Consider the following 20,102-nt stretch of genomic DNA (forward strand, 5'->3'; position numbering starts at 1 on the left):
CGCATGTCGCATTACAATCGGCCTTGAGATTGTTGTAGGGGTGTAGTAAGTTGTATCATTAATTTCAACTTATTTCAAGTCAATTTGGCTGTGCGGTCTAACGGCCGTTCCCAATATTGAATCTATCTCTTACTTGAGATGAAAATCGTAACTATCATTGACTTTTCTGTCCCAATAAACTTATCGACGGTAACTCACCTTACGCTGTCTGTCAATGGGACGACGTATAGCTTATAGCAGCGATAGAAGTTTGTATGGAAATTGCAATTCACGCGTCCCAATATAAGGTGATAAGAATGACTTATCGTGTATATTGGGACAGCTACAGGTTATTGACAGCTAATTACTGACAGTAGAAAGTAGTAATTTATCTCTATCTGTAGATAGTATATTGGGAACGGCCGTAAGGCGCCAGATTTAAGCTCTGGTTCTGGTTCAAGCCTCGCACCTGACAAAGGTTTTTTATCACATCATATTTTTATTAAATGTAAAGCAAAGGTATATAAGTAAGTAAGTAAAGATTGTTACAACAAAATCTTTACTGCAATAGCAATGAAATAAACACTTTTCACATAACGTGTTCTGAAAATGTTAAGCCCACTAAAATTATAAGAAATTCACCTGCCACTCTTTCTAGTCGTCAATATTGAAAGATCAAATTCTATCGTGACATTCTCATAAAAGCCAGGATTAGGAGTCAGAAATCGAAACCAGTACTTGTTTGTACAACTTTTATTCGGCGAATGATTTCACGGTAAGTATAAGGAGTTATTTGAACATTCCACTTGTTTAGTTTTGTTACATACACATTTATAATATTCTACACTTTATTACTATTATTTTTATTATTGATTTGTATTCTTGTGTACTTTGTATTATGTTGCCCTCCCTGTATTATTCCAACCAATAAGAAAAGAGAATGTGCCGGATAATAAGTGACGGTTAACTTATAACGGTGAAGTGCGGACTCTGGTTGCAAGCGCGAGAGGACGAATCAGGTTTTTCCTTAAATATTTTATTGCACTTCTAATAAAAGTGTGCCGGCCGGCTTTGTGAACTATTTATTTGGATAATTAAACGAACTGAAGAATCCCTGGTATGCACTATATTGTGTAAGTTTATTAAAAAGTACGCGTACGAGCACTCTTAATAGGAACTGGACAGGATCTTATTAAGCCAGCGACCTAAAAATAATTACTATAACTAAACATTTAACACCACTATTATATTACATTTCGCCTCTACAACGATATAAAAGTAATATTTTTTTGTATCCATCAACATAATTCAACAATTCAGAAATTTTAATCATTGTTTCTGCTTGTTATTTACGTGTTTTTTTGCTTTCTTATATATTTATCTTTTTTTTTTAATAAAATACGGAACGAGACGAGCAGGAACTTCAAATCATGGTAATTGATACACCCTGCCAATTACAATGCAGTGCCGCTCAGGATTCTCGAAAAGCCCGATGATTCTGTGCGGCACAACAATTGCACTCGTCACCTTGAGACATAAGATATTAAGTCTCATTTGCCTAGTAATTTCACTAGCTACGATGCCCTTCAGACCGAAACACAGTAATGTGTACACATTACTGCTTCCCGGCAGAAATAGGCGAAGTTATGGTATCCATAATCCCTCCCTCTACAAAGGAGCCTCCCACTGGTTTATCTATATTTTAGTATAGTATATATTATATGTATGTATATTTTAAAAACTTTTCTTACCCTTTTAATGTACTGTCTTTCTCTTTTATTGTATTACAAATGGTTGTCTGGAAGAGATCACTATATACTGATAAGGCCGCCATTTGCACCATATGATGCTATTATGAATGTATGTATGTTAGTAGTTAAGTTATATTATGTTAATGTGTTAAACAAGTGTAATAAAAAATAATATCTTAAGCCAAATTATGATACACATTAAAGCTTATCTAGTTAAAATACAACAATAAGGCATAAAACGCATTTATTTCCACAAAATTGATTCCTTTCGATTTATTTTTGATGTGATTTCTAATACTAGTACCGTTTCGGAGACAAATGGCACTCTCACAGAGAAGAAGGGGCGCAAGAAACTCTACCAGCATTTTTTTTGCGCTCTTTTTAATAAAATATGCAATATTTTACTGTCATTGTTATTGCTTTAAAATATTCATAATCTAGTCCCAGGCCTTCCGATCACTTAGATATTCAGCTGTGGAGTAGTAGTATTTACAACAGAGCCATTTTTTAATAAAACATTTAAATTTATTTACACATAACGCCTGAACAAATATAAAAAGAAAAATATATTTTTAATTAATTTAAAATATAATTATTACGAGTTTCTTTTATAGTTACCGTTTCCGCTAATGATACTGACGCACTGTCGCGAGACTGTGATTAAGAACAACAAGTAAGACAACGATTATTTAATAATATCACAAATACTAATCTCCCCTGCGCCTCAGTCGCTTGGTTGTGCCTCTTCGTTTTAAGACTCAATGACACACCCAGTGATAATAAGTAAGTAAGTAAGTAAGTAAGATCTTTATTTGTTGACTAGGGTAATACATTATAGATACATTATTTAAATACATTTAAGCTCTCCAAGTCGTGCCCGTTAATGAGCATACAACTAATTATAACTAACAAACTACATCCTTATACATACTCAAAGTTGAGCAGAGAGCTTTACTACCACTGAGTACTGGAAAAATTGTCTCAAGATAATGCTTCCAAACAATATGTTATTTTTAAAGTGACAACCCTCACTTCTGGGATTAATTAAACAAATTAAATTTGTAACCAAAATTTATTAACAATGTGGGACTTGGACTTGCGACATCTCGGGTTCCGTCCGAGCGCTCTATCCAACTGAACCAACCGTTCGAGTAAGCATCAATCGTAAATTTTGGCATATCTTGTTCAACTCTCAGGTTGTGGCTATTTTGAAATGGACTTGAGATGTCGCTCTTTCAAATCTAAACAATTTAATTATGTTAATAGACCAGGGTCGATAATCTTTAAACCAAAACAAAAATACAGTAGGATGAAACCCATTGGTAAAGGACGAGATTATAACAAAAATTAAGGAAAAAATAAATTACGGGCGATCTGAGGTCGGGAAGTGGAAAGGGGGGGTGAAAAAATAAATATTTCAATTCAAATAAATTAAAGTGTATTTGGGACATAAAAAGGTAACTTTTTACAATATTTCGTGAAAGAATTTTTTTTTGTAAAAGATAAAAATAAAAAACCTAAACTTGGTTTTTTGAATTTTTCACATAAACTTTGAGGTTATGTGAAAAGAGTGTAAATACAAAAGTTGTAGATCTCCTTATTACCTACAACTTTGCCACTTAACTTTTTGCCATAGGACTTGTAGTTTTAAACTAAAACAACCCCCCTTTTCCACTTCCCGACCTCAGATCGCCCGTAATTTATTTTTCCCTTAATTTTTGTTATATTCTCGTCCTCTTCCAACGGGTTTCATCCTACTATTATTTTGTTTCACTTTTTATTATTTTCAAAGGCTTCGGCACTGGTCTATAAAGTAACAATCAAATATGATATTTTGACGTTTTCTTGAAATGGTATGTAGAACCGAAAAACTATTACTACTCTCATTATACTTTCAAATCAATGTTTGGGCAGGAGTTCACCAAATTAATTGCCCTGTTTCTATCAACGGAAACCTGAATATAATATAGAAGTTTCTAGTACGTGTTAACGGCCAGGCAGCATGTTTATTGCTAAATTATATAACAATTTAATTAAATTTCCTTACTACATTAATCCCGAAATTAAGTGTTGTTTTACCGAATATTCAATTTAAAGTTTGTAAGTAATGTAATCCTTTTCTTTCTAATTACGCAGGATCTAAATTATGTTATAATTGCTCGGCCCTGAATATAATTGCCAGGAAATACAGTCGACGTATTATGTCGAAATTTGCGTAATTTTATGAACTATATAAGATCATTCTTTCAGGGGTGGGATGACCTTGAACTTATTTTTGATTATATTTATTATACATAAACTTGTTAAAACAAATATTTTAATTAAATTAACAATACAACCTTTAATTACATTAAATTTAAACTATCATTCCATAGAAGCGTACCAAGAATACTGGCAGCGTTACTGCGAAGGACAGCTAGACTGATCAGTTGACTGAAATAGCAGTACGTATTATAGTACATACTGTTTTACTTATATACACTAGACATAATATTTTTTTAATCCTTAATACAATTACTGGGCAAATGAGACTTAACATCTTATGTCTCAAGGTGACGAGCGCAGTTGTAGTGCTGCTCAGATTTTTTTGGTTTTTCAAGAATCCTGAGCGGCACTGCATTGTAATGGACAGAGCGTATCAATTACCATCAGCTAAACGTCCTGCTCGTCTCGTACCTTATATTCATAAAAAACAATAGTTAATGATATTATTAATAGAGATTTAAATCAATGTTTATACCTGTATTGTAAATCAAATTTCGAGCGGTCGCAAAGTAAGTATGTGTTGTTTTTCACTATTAAGAATATCATTAACTATTGTATAAATTATAAATAAAAATAATAATATTGATTTATTTTTTTAATATATTTTTCATGGGTCAAAAGTACCGAAATATGAGATTTTTCGAACCTTTATAAATTCATAGGTCTAAAAATATTAACTTTATCGTGTAAAGTAGGAGCTTTTTTTATATTTTAATGAAGAATATAAAAAAAAATCCGGTTAAAAAATAAAAATTTCTTGCAATTGTTTAAACAAATTGGCACGAGGTTGCCCCTTGGCAACATGCATTTTTATCATCAGTAGTAATCATCAGCCGTTAGAAATATTAGAGACTACACGAATGTTGCGACCGCTAGATTAGTGTACTTCAGTTATTTTCAGCATCATGACGTACGGTACTGTGCGGTCATGCTGCTGACATTGATATAGAGTTTGCTCTGCAAAAGAGAGCTGTTCGTGCTATATATCAGCTTGGTTATAGACCGTCCCTCAAAGAAAAATTTAAAGAAATAAATATTATGACTGTTCATTGTCAGTACATTTATGAAAATTTAATACACGTTCACAAAACTCGTCACCTTTTTGCTCTTAATAGTGATTTTCATTACTATAACACTAGAAATAAGGCATTGTTTGTAACTAATTCTAGTAGGCTTCATAAGATACATAATAGCTATATGGTATACACTTTTATAATAAAGTCCCAGCCACTGTTCAGGCATTATCTATAAATACATTTAAATGTTTTATAAAAAATAGCGCTGTCGTAAATCCTATTACTCCACAGCTGAATATCTAAAAAGTATATCATGATATATGGTGATTTTAATATTAATTTATTAGAAAAATCCACGACCAGTATTAGATTCAAATCTTTATTTTAATCATATGATTTAACCAATATTTTCTTAGAGCCTACTAGAGTAACTGGCACCTCCAAAAGCTGTATTGATAACATATTTACCAATTATAAACCCATTTCTCAGGCAATAATTAACTAATTGACTTCAGACCACTTTGTTCAGTTTGCCTCTTTTAATATTGAGGTCAATAAATGTACTAAAATTAAAAAGTTTACGTTTGTTCCTGTGAATAATAGGCGAATGGAGAAATATAGAGGCAATGTGTTAGTTAAACTCTCAAATTTGAATTTATTCAAATATAATATTAATTCCAATGAAATGTATCATATGTTATTTAAAAAAATTAAAACAGAGTTTGCTTCAATATTGACTTCTAAGACAGTCAAATCAGGTGGTCTCCTGTCATTTAATGATTAGGCAACAGATGGCATTCATACGAGCAGACAAAGGCTATATGAACTATGTAGTGAGAGATCATTGTATAATCATGATGCATCTTTTCTCGAGTATATTAAAAAATACTCTAAATTATATAAAAGTGTTTGTTCTATTACAAAGTCTATGCATATCAGACAAATAATTAAAAATTCACCAAATAAAATAAAGATGACTTTGAATGTTATTAACTGGGAATCTGGATGATTGAAAGACCGCAACATTGAATACAATCTATCAATAAACAATACAATAATTCAATCTCAGCAGGAAGTTGCGACTGCTTTTGAGATTTTTTTCTGAGATTCCAGTTTCTATCACAAACACTCTTGTCTCCTCCACCAGTGTTGCTGAGTCACATCTTCTGGAAAACGTTTTAGAATGACAACAAAGTTTAAATTTTAGTTTTGTTAGCCCTGGAGAAATAATTAAAACTTTTAAATCTCTAGACATGAAAAAAACTGCTGATGTATGGGGCATTTCTGTTAAAATAATAAGTTCAATAATTGATGTCATAGCACCATATCTTGCAATCGTCTTTAATAATTGTATTAATCATGGGGTGTTTCCTGACCTTCTGAAACATAGTAAAATTACACCAATATTTATGTCGGGATGCTCTTCTGACCAAAATAACTATCGTCCTGTATCGGTTTTGCTGACCCATAGTAAATTTTTTGAAAAAATAATTTTATGCCAAATGCTTACTTACTTTAACTCTCGTAAGTTCCTTCATTTGAAACAATTTGGCTTTACTAGGGGACATTCAACAACGAATGCAGGTGGCTTGGCATCTTCTGTGATTTATCTAAGGCTTTTGATTGTGTTCAACATTCAACGCTGGCCAGGAAGCTATGTCACTATGGCATAAAGGGAACTGCGCTCGATCTTCTGATTTCATATCTAAATCTATCGACGTGAATGGCAGGAGATCTCCTGGGACTCCTCTCAGTATGGGGGTACCACAAGGATCTATTCTCCGACAATTCTTCTTCCTAATCTATATAAATAATCTTCCTAATCTTATAGAGAAAAAACATAAGTAGTATTGTTTGCGGACGACACTTCACTGATTTTCAAAGTGTAAAGAAACCCCCTATTGAAGGATTGGCGAACAGACTTCGCTCTGCAGCATACGTGGTTAAAAAGATTAGACAATTAACTGACATAGATACGGCGCGACTTGTATATTTAAGTTGCTTCCATAGTATTATGTCCTATGGTATATTGCTGTGGGGCAGCGCTGCCGATATTAATACAATACTTGTGCTGCACAAGAAGGCTATTCGCGCTATTTATAACCTAGGCCCTAAGGAATCATTGAGAGCAAAATTCAAAGAAATTAACATCTTGACTTGATCTTCTCAATATATTGTATAAGTGAATTTGCGAGAAACTGTCATAACCATGATGTTAGCACCAGGAGCAGAATAAGCTTATAATGCCTACTACTCGGCTAAGACGAGTTAGTAAGTCTTTTGTGGGCCGATGTATATGCTTTTGCAACAGGATCCCAGAAAATGTTTAAAACAAAAGTATTCACGCCTTAGAGGCACGACTGGTAGCAGCGTAAGGGGAGGGGTGGGCATCGCCAGACCGAAGCCGAGGTAGTCGGCGCAAGCGCACGTCTCATTTAATTTATTTAAATCTTTCATTTGTTATATTATTAAGGCAGAAAATATATGTATAAAAATATGAATTGAAGTTTTTCTTGTTGCATGAACGAGGAAATGGTGCCGTGACCAGGATATAAAATCAGATATTACAGGATATAAATTATTAAAAGGAAGCCAGTGCCTTTCTCCTTGCTAACGTTGTGTTGTACGTATTGTGTGGGTGATATTAAAACCGTAAGTAATTTGCATTAATTGCAATCAAATACCTATGTGTAACGGAACTGAATTATCGAGGTATTCGATATATAGTGTTTTTGTTTGGTTGTGCATTTTTAATTCCCACAAAATTTAATTTTTTTTATATGAGAGGGGGCAACGGGCAAGAGGCTCACGGGATGGGGAGAGGTGAGGCAGTTGCCCATAGACATCCGCAACAATAGGTGTGTCAAGAAATGCGTTGCCGGCCTTTAAGGTGGGAGTATGCTTTTTTCTTGAAGGTCCCTAAGTCGTATCTGTTCGGGAAGACCACTGCCGGTAGTTGATTCCACAAAGTGGCTGTGCGAGGCAAGAAATTTCGAACAAAACGTGCAGTTGTGGAATGCCAGACGTCTACGTGATGCGGATGGTACTTTGCACGTAATGTCCGGTGGTGGAATTCGGCCGCTGGAAGCAACCCGAACAGCTCCTCTGAGCACTCTCCGTGATAAATGCGGTAGAAGATGCAGAGAGAACCCTAATCTCTACGCAATACTAGAGAATCAAGCCGATTGGAGATGACTTGATCGTCGATGATTTGAGCCGCTCTTCGTTGTATGCGGTCAAATGGAAGAAGCTGGTACTGGGGAGCACCCGCCCAGAGGTGAGAGCAGTACTCCATGTGAGGCCGAATTTGCGCCTTATAAAGTGGCAGGCTTTGGCTTTTAGTGAAGTAATGTCTCGCCTTACTGAGTACACCAAGCTTTTTTGAGGCCAGTTTGGCCTTCTCTTCCAAGTGACCACGGAACTGAACCTCTCTCGATATATCGACGCCAAGTATGCCAATACAGGCTGTGGCAGTTAGAGGAGTGATCTCGAATCGAGGGGATACGACAAAGGGAGACTTTTTAGCGGTGAACGCACAAACTAGTGTCTCTTGGGGTTGAATTGGACTAAATATCCCACAAAATGGTAGATAATAACGATGATGTAGAAAAATTAGTTAAAAAACGTAGCAATATGAAGGGTCAATTAACTGTGTCTAAAAATTATTTGGATACTATATCGCAAATAACTGTGTCAAAATTAAATAACCAACAGATTTCCGAATTAAAATTAAGATTAAATAAATTAGATAAAAACCTTGCTTTATTTGATAGTTTGCAAACCGATATAGAAATGTCGTTTGAAGATTTTGGTGAACCATTAATAGGACGGAATCCGATGGAGTCAGCGCAAGCGCACGTCTCACTAAATTAATTAAAATATTTCATTTGTTTCATTATTAAGGCAGCAAAATATATGTTTAAAAAGATGGATTGAAGTTTTTCTTCTTGATGCTCTTGTTGCATGGACAAAAGTATTACGTTATTCAAAAAGTCAAAAGAATTGTTAAAAAACGTTTGTGTGGTAAAGGTAACTATAACATAATTGACTTTCTTACTGATACCACAGATTGGGAATGGAGCGACCACCCTCAGGCTATTAAATAATAAGTTTAAAAATAATCTTTATTAAAATATGAAAACAACCATTATACAGCTTCTTAATCTATACAATTAACTAAACACAATATAACTAATTATTATTCAAAACTTTCATTATTATAGGTAACTTAGTGGCTGTCATTAAACTGATTAACCCTATCGTTTCGTACTAGTAAAAACTGTATCACGAAAGGATAGTATTCATCGTCCTTAGATCAGCGATACTTAGGTGCGTGTACTTGAAATTAACAAACTTATACAAACTAGGTATTTGATTGTGTTCAAAATCGATCAAGTGTTATATTATATTTACGTTATGACTGTTATGTGTGTATTGTGAATGTGTAGGGATGTGTGTATGTTTAAAGGGTGATGTGTGTACTGTATTTATGTACCCGAGGGTAGTTTAATTGAACAATGTTACTTTGTTACTTTGTAAATGTTACTTTACTTGATAAACATATTTTTGATGAACGAAAAAGCCCGCTGAGTTTGTTGCGCCCATTCTTCTCAGGCCTGAGGCATTCATTTTGGAATGGGTGGTAGTTTTACGACTTTCAATAAGTGATGTCACATCCTATTTTGAATAAAAATATTTGAATTTGAATCGGACAGCCTAGGACTAGATTATGATAATTTTATAGCGATAGAAATGACCGTACAATAATGTAGATTTTTATTGAAAAGAGCGCAAAAAAAAAGAATGTGGGAGAGTTTCTTACGCCGCTTCATCTCATCTCATCAAAAAGAGTTCTAAAGGAATCAATTTTGAGAAAATAAATGCCTTTTATGCCTTTTAGCAGGGCAATTTGAAGAGAATCGCATAAAAAAATTGATGTGGAATAGTTGTCGGTACTCATGCATCGAATCCTCCTAGACTTAGCATTTATCAATCATCACGAAAACAATACAGTGACAATCTTGGACCCTACAGGCACAAACATGTAACATTCAAGTCTATTCTATTCTCTCTCGTAACAGGCTTCGTCATGCTCGTGAACGAGCGCTGCTTGTGGTGATATATATATATATATATATATATATATGTATATTATTTATAATCACTCATAAAATGCTCACAGAATACCTTTATTTATTTACGGTGTGTGTGGATGATGCAGTTACTGTACTCAATAACTTTTGTATTAATTTACATTTACTTTTTTGGCTTACTCTTGTAAGGCATTGACTATTTGACGTTTGAGTATGTTTGTTGCATCACTGTACATATAATAATATTATATTGTAATCGAAATGATTTGTACATTGAAGAAGATGTAAATCATGATATAAAAGAGTGGCAATGAGGTTCTTGCTACTTTTGCTCATTAGATCAACCCTTTACGAAGTAGCGGTAGATTCAATATGAAAAAATATTTTTTTACATTCATAAGTGTCATTTCCTTGACCTACATGAATAAAGTGATTTTGATTTGATTTATTTATATATTATATTTATTATGTATTAAATTAACTTTACAATATTTTGTCTTTTGTAGCTTACTAACTTTCTTCCATGTCGTTTCAACTGAGGAATTAATTATATTTGTATTAGTATCGAATAATACCAATATATCTTAGTAAATAAAAAAAATTGTTAACGGTTTGGAGCTGAAATTTAAATGGAACGGAAGTTTATTGAAATCAGTGATAGAGCTAAACATATAAGTATATCAGTACAGGTTAGCGGTAAACACATAAGTTACAAGTAATTAATTATGTATCTCTCCGTGCTCTATTAAATAAACACTATTAGATAAGCATAATCATTAACTAGGGTTATTGATATATTTATCTTTTGTATCTCTCGTCAGTCTTTAGACGAGTGATGATTAATAATTAAGACGAGTTTAAACTTTCCATAGCTTGAATTTTAATCAGGTTTTATGATGTGAAAGCTAGTATTTTACATATTCACAGATTTAGAGAAAAACTTATTGGGCCTGAACTTCTAAACTGAAAACTACCACTCTAATAGAATTAAATAAAGGAAAGCCAGGTATGGCAAAAGTTTATAATAGTCATCATCATTTCAGCCGGAAGACGTCCACTGCTGGACAAAGGCCTCCCCCAAAGCTCGCCATGACGATCGGTCCTGCCGCTGCCCTCATCCAACATATGCCGGCGATTTTTACCAGATCGTCGGTCTTTCTAGTGGGGGCCTACCAACAACACGTCTTCCGGTACGTGACCGCCATTCGAGGACTTAACTGTCCCAACGGCCATCTGTCCGTCGAGCTATGTGCCCTGCCCACTGCCACTTTAGTTTCGCAACCACCTGGGCTATGTCAGTGACTCTGGTTCTCCTATGGATCTTCGGATGGTAAAAGTTACTGTCATTATTTTAGGAATGTTTGTCTTTTTTTGAGTCGTTTCAAAAGCAATGGAATAAATTACCGGCTACTGTTATACTTTTATTATACTGTACTGTTCCGAATATATATATGTCGGAGAATTAGAATATAAAAGTAATATGACCTGTATGATTATATTCTACTCTATGTATTGGGCTGAACTGATGGCGAACGTCATCATTCAAAGTGTGTTTGAAGTTGTCACTGTGTATGTCAATGTCGGTGACGTGATTGAAGTTAGTTATTATTGTCCATCAGTAGAGCGCTCATTTAGAAGTCGCAGTTGTCTTCAAACTAGCACCCGCGCCGGTTGTGTGCACTGATCGACTTAAAACAACATGGTGGATACCAACACCGTGACGCCCGGTTTTAAATCCAAATATATCTCCGAGATATATATATATATGTGTAGAACTGATATGTACGACTTTGGGACCTTCAAGAAAAGAGTAAACTCCCACCTTGATACCTGTTGTTGCGGATGTCCATGGGCGGTTGCCTCATTGCCGGCTATTTAAGAGGCGAACAGTATTTCATATGACGACGGTAGGACATTGATTCCTTGGAGTCGTGGGAGGTCGCTGGTAGGGTACGCATCATGTGTAGACACACTTGCGCCCTCTCACCTTGGCTGAAGCGGTTCAAAAACTTAAGGGGAGGAAATATCCGTTACTCGGTGAAGGGTACATATTTCTTCCATTTCGAGTGAAGACTTTGGCATAGCGAGATCCGTCGGCCCGAACCCTTATAGTTGTCCAGGTGTATTATAAATTTGACAGGCGACCCGAGATCTAGCTCGTATCTTTGCCAAAGAATAAGTTTGGCAATTTAAAGAGGCAACGTTGCCAGCTTCTTCGGCACCTTACCAGAAGATTGCGACCTTAATGCGGTCTTAAGTTTTTTTTTTATTGAAAAGTGTATTAATTAGTCTAATGTTTTGAATACTATAAATATTTATGACATTTCTGTACATCCTGAACCGTATTGGTTAAATTACCTCATCGGTAATGAAACCTGTGTTCCACGGTCCTGTCAAGGTACTGAATATTCTCTGAAAGCGGGAGTCACAAGCCTGGAGCGGGGAGCGCTATAATGGCACATAACCGTAATTGGCGTAAGCAGCTTATGTCGAGGAGGCTTGTTACATTAGCTTTGTGGCTCGTTCGAGCTTTGTGATATATACAACAAAACCTGCCGTTCTTTATATATTTGTATTCTATCATATTTTATATGATTAATAAATAAAATTGCATATGAAAATAGCCATTGATAATGCTTTTTAATTGCTAATTAAATTGTGAGATAAGTTGTTTCTCTTCATATCTTAAAATAAATGTGAGTTTTTTATTTAATTAATTTCTTTTTTTTTCCACCTTAATGAAAAGCTCGCTTTTAGTACGAGGAAGAAAAGTTTTCGATTCTCTCCCGACTTTTGTCCCCCGTACCAGGGACTAAAAGCGAGCTTTTACATCTAGGTGGGAAAAAAATCGTATACGCACCACGTGAGATAAGTAGGACATTGCCACCCGCGGTTGTTACCCTCGCCTTCGGCTCGAGTGTTAATATTCTGCGTGTGAGAATTACTTTTCTCCCTAAGTGCGTAAAATACTATTATTTGCCTCTATTTTTTATTAAAGCACAGATTATAACCATAGTTAAAAAATAACAATAAAGAAAATCTTTTCAAAAGATTTGTAAAAAAAATGTTATTCAAAAAATTTTCGAGATTGTAATCTAAATCATCGTCCTGTATTCTTTAACGGTTACAAAATCATCATAATATCTCTACTCTTTCATTTTATTACAAATAAGACCAGACAGACGCTGTTCTGTCAATAAAAAAGAAAATGATGTATGTATTCGGGAATAATGTATTTATGATTAATATTATTTTATTAATACAATCGCTTTATAATGCAATGCAATGTAGTGTGTTTTCCTTTAGATATAGACCTAAGCCATCACTGACTTTTTTGTAGACCTATATAAGATACACAATTACATCATACATTATTTTTAACCGACTTCAAAAAGGAGGAGGTTATCAATTCGATCAGAATTTTTTTTGTATGTATGGACACCGATTACGAGATTTATGATCCGATTTGCGTTCGATGCAGAATAGATGCCATTTGGTTCCATAAAAATTTTACACACTTTGGCCCAGTAGTTTTCATTTTATGAAAATTTATGTTTAACTCGATGATATAATTGTTTTTAGGTACAACTTTTTTTGCATTTTTCATTCAGTTATATATATATATATATATATATATATATATATAAACAATATATATTAAAACTTATATTATAAGACTTAAAACCAATCAATAGGTAGCACCTATAAATAATAGCATTTTACTAATAATAAAGGTAAGGTTTATTAAATAAAATTTTTAGTTATTTAAACGTAGTTTTTTTTATGTTATATATCAATACATAGGGTTTAGACAGCGTTGTCGTCGAAAGCTTCCAGACGGTTGATTATTTTCCGCCACCTACAACAAAATATTGTTAAAATATACAAAAATGTACACAAAAACATAACATTCTATATACTAAAACGTTCCTCGAGAACCACGCTATCCATTGGTGAAAACAGCATGATAACCGGTGCAGTAGTTTTAAATTTATCGCAAACAGACAGACAGAAGCGACGGAGGATTTTGTTTTATACTATGTAGTGTTGAATATGTGGCAAGTTATATTGAATTCAAACAACGGTGTAAGCACGTTCTGGTTTCTATAATAGACATTTGCTACAAACATGAGGTTTCTAAGAGCGAAGAGTGCGATGCTAATCCGCTCTAATGGATGGCGGTCCCTGTTGCGGTGTTGTCAACGTTACGGCTCTCACTAACATTGAATATCTCTCACAACTCACGAATTATTATAAGAATTATTATGTTTTATTGTTTAATTTTTTGTGGGTTTCTTTAATTTTTCAATGTCTTAGTATACAAGAGCTTATCAGAGAGAGGCAGAATTTTTGGGTTTTTTCAAGAATCCTGAGCGGCACTGCATTGAAATGGGTAGGGCGTATCAATTACCATCAGTCTGAATGTCCTGCTGGTTTCGTCCCTTATTTAAAAAAAGGACGTAACGTAAGGCATGTATTGGCGATTCTATGTAGACTTATACCAGATAAGTCGGGTCGAACGATGAACCTTACTTTGAAGTTAAGAAATATTATTAATATAGGAAATTATTTTACATGTACAGATATAACTACTAACTTACAATTTTCAAAGGTCATTTTAATTATAAGCAGATTTTAAAATCACTTAAAATACATATAATAGACAGAATAAACTCATGATCAAAGACATTAGATATATTATATAGAGGATTATGATGCATGGTTATTGTCTGGTTCTCATTCAATGTTATATCATCTAAAAGTTCCTCATCAGTTTTTCTCCCCGTGTCAATTCTTCTTTACGAACTGATGTAGCTTCTTGATGTTTACCAAGTGTTGTTGCAATATCTATTTATAATAATAATAAAGCCATTTTATTCCGAACTAAAAAAAAACATTTTACATTTGAATAACCAATAATCTTAAGCTATAAAGTATAAACTTTAAAATGTCTCTTAGTTCAGCGTGCCGATTGGCAAAGACCTCCTCCAACGATTTCCACTCTTTTCTGTTTTGCGCAACTCTTCTCCAGTTAGGTCCTGCTGTTAATTTTATTTCATTCCCACCTTGTGTGCTGTCTTCCTCGTTTTCTTTTGCCATCTCTTGGGTAGTCTTTTGCTCCATTTCCCCACTTTATTTCGCATCATGTGCCCTGCCCGTCTCCACTTTTGTAGGTCGATTCGTTTGAGTACGTCGGTTAGTTTCGTGATTTTCCTTAGGCTAGTGTTTCTTAACTTATCCTGCAGTTTATAACCGGCCATACTCCTCTCCTTTGATCTCTATGTAGTGGCAAGTTTCTCTCTCAATGCTTTGGTTAGGGTCCAAGTTTCGCAGCAATATGTTAGGCAAGGTAATATGCAGGTATTAAAACTTCTCGTTTTTAAATACATACTTAAGTCTTTTGACTTCATAATTTGTTTTAACGACCAGTACTTTTTCCAACTTGTTGCGATCCTGAGATTTATTTCTTTCGTCATTTGAGCTTCCATAGACATAACTTGGCCTAGGTATATGTAACATTCTACATTTTATAGAAATTCGTCTTTGGCTTTTATATTGAGTTTTGTTGAGTTAGTCATTATTTTACTCTTACTGGTGTTCATTTTTAGTCTAACCTTCATGATGTCTTCTTCCAAATCGTTTAACATGTACTCAAGGTTTTTAGGGCATTCATCAAGTTATACAAGGTCATCGGTAAATCTTAGATGGTTCAATTTCGATCCATTTATATTGATGCCAAATTTGTCCTAGTTTAAATTGTGGAAGATATTTTCCAGAACTGCTAAAAACAATTTTGGAGATAAAGGGTCGCCCTATCTCACACCTCTTTGTATGCAGAATTCTTTTCCTGATTGTTCCAACTGAATTTTGGCCGTACTGATTATATAAATAGATTTGATGATATTGGTACAGACCCTTGGTATTCCTTGTCGATCTAGGATTTGCTATATATTTTCGTGATTCATGGTGTCGAAAGCTTTATCATAGTCTATAAAAGCTACATAGATTTACTTATTGCATTCGTTGTATTTTTTTAAATATCAATATAATTTTTATATATCATATATTATAATATCTATTTATTTTACTTTAATTAAAACGGTTTACACCAATTACATTAATTACAGATTATTCATTATTAATTCAGACATTCATCTCGCTCACAGTACTTCAGGTATTCTGACATTATATTATATTATTCCCGTCCATTCTTCCGCAAACAGGTCACACTCAGGGTTTGCGTTTAGAAGATCGTTGAGCGCTGTGAGCGTATAGGTGACTGTGCGAACGTCTCTGCAGAACCGCAAACAGTTCATGACTACGGTTATGGAGGTATTTGTCGGAACAAAAACCGACATAGCTTATCACTTATCACTTACCACATAATATATTAATATGTTATGATATAGTCATTCTCTATGGTATATAAATATATTTCTATTTCTGATCATTACAAGTATGAAATATATTTGATAAGTATGACGTAAGTAACTATGTACTGCTTGTACAATGTCACGTACTACCTACTAAGTAAATTGTAACTCGTCGACAATCTCCTTAACGAAGTTGAGAGAACTCTGCTTAATTGCAGAAGTTGTGTTGCACCCGAGGCCCGCGTCTCGTCGCACACATCCCCCGGTCCCGCAAACCGTGTACGTTGCTTACTGAATATTATTCACTATTTGCTCAACAAACAGAGCCGACGCGACGTCTCTTCTAAGTCAAAGTCAAAAGAATCTTTATTCACTGTAAAACTTTATAAGTTACAAGCTGACCCGGCGAACGTTGTTTTGTCATATAAATTATTTTTAGAGTTAGACCGTTTCTTGGACATGCTTCATTATTTTACTTATTGTAGCTTAAGTTACTCCTTATTACATCACCTGCCAATAAAAGTCCCGTCAAAATCGGTCCAGCCATTTCAGAGATTAGCCGGAACAAACAGACAGACAGACAAAAATTGTAAAAAAATATATTTTGGTGTATGTTTCGTATATATATTAATATACATGTAGTAAATAACGGTTATTTCAATATTAAAAACAGACACTCTTATTTTATTTATATGTAAAGTTACAATAGCATTCAAATGAGTATAACAATATTCATCAACAAAATTTAGAACATTAATTCCAACTATCTTTATCATTCAAATAATCTTTCACATTATAATAGGTCTTAGATGTTATTTTTTTTTACGATACATTATTTTTTTTAATGGGTAATATTTTAACATCATTTGGGAGTTTATAATAAAATATAACACAATCCACATTAGAAGATTTAGCAATTTTACGGAGCCTAGTAGATAGATACTATACGACGCTTATTATACACATCATTAGGTCACATTCATACTGCTATTGAATGCCTATTTATTCATGTGTACAGTATAATCTGATTATGTTTGTCAGTGTTGTGATAATGCCGTTATAATTGCTGAAAAAATTACTACAATGTACATCTTCATACGTTTATATTCAAACAAGCTGATGCCCGCTTCTTCGTCCGCGTAGATAAAGATTTTTAAAAATAATAAGCAAGTTGGAATTGAAGATTATCTCATATACTATTCCAGTTCCGGTTCCCGTTTTCGCTCCCGTTCCCAACATCTTATATGAATCCTATTTCGAGGAAGACTGCTAAAGCTCATCGACGTGAATTTCGGTTTTCGCAAATCCCGCGGGAACCATGGGTTTTTTCGGAATAAAATATAGCCTATGTCCTTTCCCAAGCTCTACTATATCGCTGTACCAAATTTAATCAAAATCGCTTCAGTAGCTCCGGCGTAAATGCGTAACAAACAAACTTACATTCACATTTATAATATTACACTGGCCTGCAAAAGTAAGTATCACACTTTTCCAATTAATTTTTTTTCTTAACTATAGAAGAGATTTAAGATTAAAAACGTTTTGTTGCAAATTTTATAGGCTTTAATTTTTAGAAACTAAAATTATACATTAGTAACATTTTTAACTTAAAAAAGGTAAAACAATGAAAATAGACATTTTTAGTTTAGTGTAAAAAAATTCAACTAACATGTTATTTAATTTTTAATAACTGGTATTGCCTCCTCGAGCTCTGATTACAGCTTCGAGCCGGTTTGCCACACTGAACACTAGGTTTCGGAGCCGATGTTGGGGAATATTCTCCCATTTTTCTACCAGGGCCTGCTTTAGTGCCCTGAGGGTAGTAGGTGGTGGTCTGCGATTTCTGACTAGCCTCCCAAGCTCATCCCAGGCGTGTTCAATCGGGTTGAGATCAGGACTTCTTGATGGCCAAGCCATCACGCTGATACCGACCTCCTGAATATACTCTTGTACGATATGAGCCGTGTATGGCCGGACATTATCATGCATCAGCATCGATCCATCACCCATATTTGCTAAATACGGCCCTAGATACTCATTGAGAATCTCTTGAGCATATTTTTGCCCAGTGAGGGTGCCATTTTCTATGGCTACTAGCTCTGTGCGACCTTCTGAAGATATGCCAGCCCATACATGTACACTGCCTCCACCGTATTGGACTCTGAGATGCAGGCTTGAAGGTATCGCTCACCAGGTCGCCTGTAAACACTTCGCCTTCAATCAGAAGTGTAAAGGGAGAATCGAGACTCATCTGCAAACAAAATTCTTGACCACTCTTCTTCATCCCACTGCATGTGTTCACGGGCGTATCGCAGTCTCGTTACTCGATGCTGTCACTCGAGTTTTGGGCCACGCGCTGGTCTTCGGGGTTTCAAATTTGCTTCAGCAAGTCTTCTTCTCATTGTACTGTCACTAATGTAGTCCCTCCGGGTCTGAAGTAGCTGTTGCTGGACTTCAACTGCATTTTGGTGGCGATTTCTTAACACAGTGGAAATAATATAACGATCTTCTCGGGCACTGGTACACCTGGGTCTGCCATTACAAGGTCTCATCTCTTCAGATGGTGTCCAGTCTCTTCGTACCTTCGCTTTACCTTCTGGACCGTTCGTACCGTCACACCCACCATTCTTGCAGTGCGACGCATACTGATGCCTAGTTCCAGAAAAGCCATGATCCTAGCACATTCTTCAACTGAAAGAGGCATGATAAATAAATGTTATGTGCTTTTTAGCATAAATTTTTAAAACAAGACCCATCGATCTTGAAAAAAATTTAAAACAGAGCGAAAAATGTGAATGGTAAAATTGTAATTCGGAAACGTCCACTTTGAAAAAGGAATGGTTTTGTTTTTGAAGGTTACCGACTATAAAGTTTTTATGTAGAAAATTAAATTCTCTTTGGAGTCCTTTTTATTTCGAAAGTATATCTTATGAACTTAAAACGTCATCCCAATTTTAAAAGTGTGATACTTACTTTTGAAGGCCAGTGTAGTAGGGATTGTTTAAAGTGGGGCCATGATACTAATGACATTATGATAAGCCAAATCGTAACATCTGTATTATACCTATAATTTATTATCACCATTTGGTTTTTTCCCACTTATATCATAATTAAGGAAATTCACAATAGAACATAGCTTTTTAAAAGTATTTCTTCATTGTTTTGTTTAACCTTGACTTTAAGTAAATGTAATGTAATTATATTTCATAAGTAACACTTCTAGCTGATTTTTCTCAACATAAACAGCCTTACAAATCGGTGGTAGTGTAAAAATACTTACTGACAATTAAAAAGTATTGTATATTCGGTAATAAGATTAAGAATGTAATGCAATGGATTGACAGAATTTTTTTTTATATTAGAGGTGCGAGAGGGCTCACGATCGTCGTTCACGGCAGCATGGCGAGAGAGACGGCCTGCGCTACGGCGGCAATATAGGCCTGCCTCCGCAAAAACAGATAATTAATAAATCGAGTCTAAATATATCAGTACTCTGCAACACCATAAGTCAAGAGAAGGTGGGATGCTCTTAGCTTGAAGGTCCCTAAGTCGTATTTGTGCCAGGCCATAAGCTGTAGAATGCTAGACGTCAATATGTGGTGGTGATATTCAGATGCTTGTATC

General features: G+C 34.7%; 1 long non-coding RNA gene across 1 annotated transcript in view; it reads left to right on the forward strand.

The window, feature by feature from the left end:
- The first annotated feature begins 237 nt into the window (after positions 1–237).
- The window catches only part of LOC126968781 (uncharacterized), a 181,222-nt gene continuing 161,357 nt past the window's right edge, over positions 238–20,102 (forward strand). Inside the window, exon 1 of the long non-coding RNA XR_007730285.1 lies at positions 238–287. This is a non-coding gene — a long non-coding RNA (uncharacterized LOC126968781). The remainder of the gene's footprint in view (positions 288–20,102) is intronic.

This window comes from Leptidea sinapis, chromosome 16 (assembly GCF_905404315.1).
Source record: "Leptidea sinapis chromosome 16, ilLepSina1.1, whole genome shotgun sequence".
Classification (NCBI taxonomy): Eukaryota; Metazoa; Arthropoda; class Insecta; order Lepidoptera; family Pieridae; genus Leptidea; species Leptidea sinapis.